The 7,035-nt window shown below is 43.5% G+C and overlaps 2 pseudogenes; both read right to left on the reverse strand.

Moving 5' to 3' along the window:
* Nucleotides 1-4,004: 4,004 nt before the first annotated feature.
* On the reverse strand, nucleotides 4,005-5,397 carry LOC149168391 (25S ribosomal RNA; annotated as a pseudogene).
* On the reverse strand, nucleotides 5,398-6,487 carry LOC149168392 (25S ribosomal RNA; annotated as a pseudogene).
* Nucleotides 6,488-7,035: the final 548 nt, after the last annotated feature.

Here is a 7,035-nt window from a genome sequence, read left to right on the forward strand (position 1 = left end):
TCTTCCCCTTGATTGAGGAATACATGCCCAAGTTTCTTCTGATGAGGAACATGCCCAAGCTCCTTTGTAGTTGGGAACTTGTTAGAACTCCCTCTTGGCTAGGGACTTGTCCATTCATCAACAACATCTTCTTTGTAGGTCCTTCAGTTGCTTGATCTCCTTCTTTCCTTCGATGTCATGAAGTCTTTGTTTTAACTTCTTTTTGGCAGGGTACTGGCCATTGATCACTTTCCCTCCTGGTTTGTCATGTCATTGCTCCCTTCATGGAAAGTAGCCTTCTTGATATATATCAAGTCATTTTTCTCATCTAGCTACTTCTTTTTTATCTTGTCTATCCTTCATAATACTTATCACATGGATGCTTATTTGTACTTGCTTGTTCCCATACTTTGATTTAGTGGCCCTTCATGACTTCATCGTGATATTGCTTCAACATCAAATGGTGCTTTTGTTGGATGGCCTCTTCATCATGACATATTTGTAGATTTGAATCGATTATCTAAACCTTACTATCTCCAAGGCCTTCATAGGTGTCAAGGTTCCTTTGATCTTTTCCTTCCTTTATCAGAGTTGCCATGCCTTCTTTCTGGAGATGTTAAGGAATCTTTTCAAATAGTTATTCTTTGTGACCATGATGTTCTTCACATGCTTGATCTCTTTCTTCATTTGCTTCTTCTTGGATTGATTAGTCAACCACCTTATACTCCTTATGAGAGCACTTCTTCATGTTGACCTTTACTCCATTGTAGTACATGCCTCTGAGCATATCATTGGTGAAAGAGATCCTTTTATTCTTGATCATGATTCTAGAACTTTTCCCATGACCCAATATATATGATGACATGACTTAAACTTTGATGCATACATACCTCATCTTGATTATGATTTTATCATCTCGGCTTTATTTGATAGTTCTCCTTGATTAGTGTAGCCTTTCTTGCTTCATCTGCTCTTGCCTGTATATCATCCTTGAATCCCATAAATGGGATGCCCAATGAGACATCTACCCCCTTATGTATGACCCTTATTTTGAAGATTCTATGAGAGGATCTTGAAGACCCTTACCTTGCAAATGTTTCTTCCTTTGATGATGGAGGCCTTCTAAGAATTTTGATCATGATCAATTAGTTTTTCATTGTGGATGAGACCCTATAATAGGTATGCTCCTTCTATGTGAATATCTTGAGTATATCTACACCATGCTCCTATATTCTAGAATATATCTTTAACCATGCAATCTGTTCCATTTCTATATGATCCTATAATACTCAAAGCTCTGAAACAAGACTTTAAGCAAAGAGCTTGACTTAGTCATAGGAGGATCTTCCTTGTTTTTCTTCTTGTCATCTTCTTTCACTTCTTGAGTTACATGAGCTTCTTCCCTTTTTCTCTTGTTGTTGTTGTCCTTCTTAAGTTTAGGACAATCCCTTTCGTAGCGTCCATATTCTTGGCATCCAAATCATTGGACTTTGGACATGTAGTGGTCCCAACCAATTTTTTACTTTCCTTGAAAAAAGACATTGAGGTATACTCAGAAGGGGACATATACTTACTTGATAGAGTTTGAGTTGTAGTGAACTTGCTTTCTTCTCAAAGACTTGATGGCTTGCCTTCCTTAGATCTTGATGTTCTTCAAGTTTCTTTCTTCAAATGGACTTGCTTGATGACTTGAATCGTAGTGCCTCTCATTTTTCAAAATGGTGTAGCTTGATGTAGGTCCCTCTTTGATTTTTTCTTCTTGTAGGTGCCTTTATATAGGGCGTTTCTTCTTGCTTTGTAGTCTTCCATGATGAATGATAGTTGGTAGACCTTCTTGTCCTTGATGTTATTGAGACTTCTTGGCTTGATGCTTCAACTTTGCGGATGTTCTTGAGATTCGCTTTCCTTGATTGGTCACCTTAGCTTCGATACCGCGTTGAATAATTTGGGGCAATGGGGTATAGTGGGATTCTTCTAGAATTGATAACAATTTGTGAAGCTCTTTTACCATTTATCTTATTATCTTAATCTTCTTCTCTTCTTATTAATGCATGTGTTTACTTCATCAAACGGGTTCCAAAAACATAAGAACAATAACACAAGATGTCGGCTCTCTGCCAGCGTAAAACCTCTCTCTCTTAGAGAGGAAAACCCTTTCGTAAATTTCTGTAATTGAAGCTTCTTATTAGTCATTATGAAGCCCTAGACCCTTGACAAGAATATCCTCCAAACACAAGTCAAGTTCTTCCTCCTCTCTGCACTTTGTTTCTTCAGCACTTTGTTCCCTGGTACTATGTCCTTATTGCAACTTTTGATAGTCCTTGGTGGACTAGCTCTAGAAGAGACTCCAACCTTTGATCCATAGTGAGATCCTTTACCAATGAAGAAACTTTCATTCTCTTTACCAATTAAGCCTTTGTCTTGATGTGAGGTTGCAGACTCGATGTACACCAAGTTTACTACACCTGGGGTAATTTCCATCACAACGAGACATGGAAACCCCAAATTTCCTGCACTTTGGAGGCTTTTGACAAGGCGGGACATGGAATCCCTGGGTTCCCCACAATTCGGCGACTTTTGTCAAAGAGGGACTGGGAGACCCATGTCACGCTTCTATCCTAGTGGTAGTATTTCAACCACACATAAGCAAGTGCGGCATCGCTATACTTTTTCCTTTTACCAATACTTGAGTACACGGTATGTGCCTACTTCAACGCTCAGTCAATTTTCCAATAAGTGTTCTTAACAATGCAACAAAAATAACTTACCATCAATTTATCTTCTTCAATTATTCTTTCAACTCATCATGTTGTGTGGTCATGCTGCACTGCCCATGGCCTGCACAACACAATTCCACACCTGAATTGCGAACCTGTTCGCTCAACTTTCCATTCTGTGGTGCCCAAACTCTACCCATCGGTGCGGTCCATAGTGAGGGTGCATGGCCCACATGCAATGCAGCTTGCCTGTCCGTTCGGTAACCCGCCCCGCTCTGCCTATCCGCACTACCAAGTCTGACCCACCTAATGTAATCTACTCGTTGTTGCGGCCCTCTTACCCACGTCCTTCTCTTCCTTCTATTTTTCCCAACTCCTTCCTTCGCACTTGTTCTGTGATGTGGAAGTCTAAGTTCAATGTCCCTTCATCGAACGCCATCCTCCTTACTTATACGCATCCTTTTGCCTAAGGGCCATGTCTCTCGGGGATAACAAGGGTCGAATCCATCAACATGCATGCCTGACCAACCTGCCACATTACCTTGACACACCCCATTCCAACGAACCACCGTGTCCCTTTGTGTGCATCGTTGCACCCATGGGTTGGCTCCAACACTTAGCCGATTACACCCGTCGCTGCATGTCGTAGACCTGCCCGCGTCCAAACTCATCCGCACATGGTCACCTCTTTCATCTGGGCACCCAACAAGGGTTCCCCAGGTTCCTTCCACCGATGACTCACCCATCATGCTCGTATCAAGGGGCGTGCGCCTTGCCCAACACGGTGCGCCCGCTATGAGTGCGCCCATCACCATCGCGCATAAGGGAATACCATCCCAAGTCTTTGCATATAACTGAATGCTCACCTCTATCGCATATAACCAAATGCATGCGCCTGTACTACAGTTTCGTCTTTTGACTCTCTCGGTGCTCTTGACTTGAATACCTAACACTCCAGGTCCCCCCCCATACATGGTAGAGGTTCCCTGCACCGAGGTTGGAGTTTCTATCATGGTGGGACATGGAAGACCCCGAGTTTCCCATAATTGGGTGGTTTCCATCATGCCATGGAATGGAAAGCCTCGTCTTTGGTAGACTTGTTAGGGCGTTCCCTATCGCACAATGACATGGAAACTTGAAGCTCTCCAAACTTGGGTGGTCGTTCCCTGTCATGCGATGAAATGGAAACCTGAAGCTCCCCAAACTTGAGTGATAGTTTTAGCTGTGATGCGAGAAACATGGGAACCCCGCGTTTCCCAGACTTGGGTAGAAATTTTTGTTGTGACGCGAAATGGAAAACCTGTGTGTCCACTGACTTGGGTAGTAGTTTCCATCACACTACGAGATGAACAACCTGAGTTCCTAGACTTTGGCAGCTTTTCGTCGCCCCACGACATGGAAATCCAAAGTTCCATAGACTATCGGGCAATTTAGGGTGTGCCGCAACATGGAAACCCCAGGTTTCCCAGACTTGGGTGGTTTCCATCGGTGGTTCTAGCTGCGCTTTTCAACCAAGCGCGATGACCAATTGTGTGAATCAATGGTTCCTCTCGTACTAAGTTGAATTACTATTGCGGTGTGGTTCATCAGTAAGGTAAAACTAACCTATCTCACGATGGTCTAAACCCAGCTCACGTTTCATATTTGTGGGTGAAAAATCCAACACTTGGTGAATTCTGCTTCATAATGATAGGAAGAGCCAACATTGAAGTATCAAAAAGCAATGTCACTATGAACGCTTGGCTACCACAAGCTAGTTATCCCTGTGGTAAATTTTCTGACACCTCTAGCTTCAAATTCTAAAAATCTAAAGGATCAATAGGCCACGCTTTCATGGTTTGTATTCATTCTGAAAATGAAAATCAAATGAGCTTTTACCCTTTTGTTCTACACAAGATTCCTATTCTTGTTGAGCTCATCTTAGGAAACCTGCGTTATCTTTTAACAGATGTGCCGCCCTAGCCAAACTCCCCACCCGACAATGTCTTCCTCCATGATCGACCTGCCGAAACGTGCCTTAAGGCCAAAAACAAGGGCACTGCCTTGTCTCCGCCCCAGTAATAAGTAAAATAACGTTAAAAGTAGTGGTATTTCACTTGTGCTAAAAATGGCTCCCACTTATTCAATACCTCTCAAGTCATTTCACAAAGTCAGACTAGAGTCAAGCTCAACAGGGTCTCCTTTCCTTGTTGATTCTACCAAGCCCATTCCCTTGGTTTTGGTTTCACTAGATAGTAGATAGGGATAGTGGGAATCTCATTAATCCATTCATGCATGTCACTAATTAGATGATGAGGCATTTGGCTACCTTAAGAGAGTCATAGTTACTCCCGCCGTTTACCTTTGCTTGGTTGAATTTCTTCACTTTGACATTCAGAGCACTGGGAAAAAATCACATCTCATCAGTATCTGTAGGGACCATCGCAATGCTTTGTTTTAATTAAACAGTCAGATTCCCCTTGTCCGTACTAGTTTTGAGTCGATTGTTCGATGCATAGGGAGAATTCCCCGGCAGGGGGCATTCTACTCCATAGCCCAATCGACATGCGACTACCTACCCTCATCGTGAGGGCATTTCGGGCAGACTTCCAACAGCCCATGAGTTTAGGGTGCAGACCCATAGGCCTAGCCCTCAGAGCCAATCCTTTTCCTAAAGTTACGGATCCGTTTTGCTGACTTCCCCTACCTACATTGTTCTATTGACCAGAGGTTGTTCACCTTGGAGACCTGATGTGGTTATGAGTATGACTGGGCATGAATGGTACTCAGTCCTCTAGATTTTCAAGGGAAGCCAAGGGTGCACTAGACACCACAAGACATGCGGTGCTCTTCCAGTTGTTGGACCCTATTTCTAGGTGAATCGATTCCAGGGTGGGCAAGCTGTTAAAAAGTAAAGATAACTCTTCTCGGGGCCCTCGACGACGTCTCCGGATTTCCTAACATTTCTACCCGCCGCCACGTACTCGTTCAAGAATATTAACTTGATTCCACTTCAATTCTCGTGGAGAGTGCACCCTTGATACAAGTCTTCCCCATCTCTTAGGATCGACCAACCCATGTCCAAGTGTTGCTCACATGGAACCTTTCCCCACTTCAGTCTTCGAAGTTCTCATTTGAATATTTGCTACTACCACCAAGATCTGCACCGAGGGTCGATCCACCCAATCTCACACCCAAGGTTTCTCAATGACCCCATCGTCCTCCTACTCATTGGAGCCAAGAAATTGCTCCGACAGTCGAGTATAGGTTGCATGCTTCAGTACCATCCATTTTCGGGACTAGTTGATTCAGCAAGTGAGTTGTTACACACTCCTTAGCAGATTTCGACTTCCATGACCACCGTCCTGCTATCTTAATCAACCAACACACTTTGTTCGATCTAGGTTAGCACACAATTCGACAACGTAACTCAACTTTCGGTCCACCCCGCATCGCTAGTTGTGCTTACCAAAAATGGCCCACTTGGAGCTCTCGATTCCATGGTGGGGCTCAATGGAGTAGTCGCACCCTCTTACCTATTTAAAGTTTTAGAATAGGTAGAGGGCGTTACACCCTCGATGCCCCTAATCATTTTCTTTACTTGATAAAACTCGCTCGTGATCTCTAGCTATCCTGAGGGAAACTTCGGAGGAAACTAGCTACTAGATGGTTCGATTAGTCTTTTGCCCCTATACCCAAGACAGAAAAATGATTTGCATGTAAGTATCGCTACGAGCCTGTTATAGACATTTTTGTGCCTTACAGCTATAAGCATGGAATGTCCATAATCCAAGGGATCCAAAGTCCCTAAAGATGTTGTTACAGCTCCTAAAGGAACAAGGTCAACCAATGACAACTTCTCCCAGAAGTTCTCCACCAAAAACCACTGAGAACTAGTCAAATCAGGATCAATTCAGAAGCTCCACTAGCTGCATGCGTTCCAAAGCACCCAAATACACTGGCTAGGTGTGTTGCAACGCACTTGAATGCACTGCCCAGGTGCGTTGAGCAGGAAATGACAAGTGGCAGAGTCATTCAACGAGGTGGAAAGACCATGGAAGCTTCCAGAATCTTCTCCAATGACACTTGCCTCACTGAATTCGAACAAGTGATGAGTAAGAGGCTCTCAGTCTCCAAGTGGAAACAAGAACTGACAGAGAGAAGCCATAAGTCAAAACATAAGCTGACTCATCCTCTCTGCTTACATCTATATATGGATCCCTCATCCTAGAGATCCAGAGGCTGGAATTTTGTACTTTGCAGAGAATTGTTGTTGGTTTGAGATTGAGATTAGTACATTGGGTGATTTATGCTTTGTTGGAGGAGAGGAAGGGATTCCTTTGCTGGGAGGTAGATGCTG

The sequence above is a fragment of the Pinus tabuliformis genome, chromosome 4_2 (assembly GCF_031772625.1).
Source record: "Pinus tabuliformis cultivar Carrire ecotype Pingquan chromosome 4_2, CPIR1, whole genome shotgun sequence".
Taxonomy (NCBI): domain Eukaryota; kingdom Viridiplantae; phylum Streptophyta; class Pinopsida; order Pinales; family Pinaceae; genus Pinus; species Pinus tabuliformis.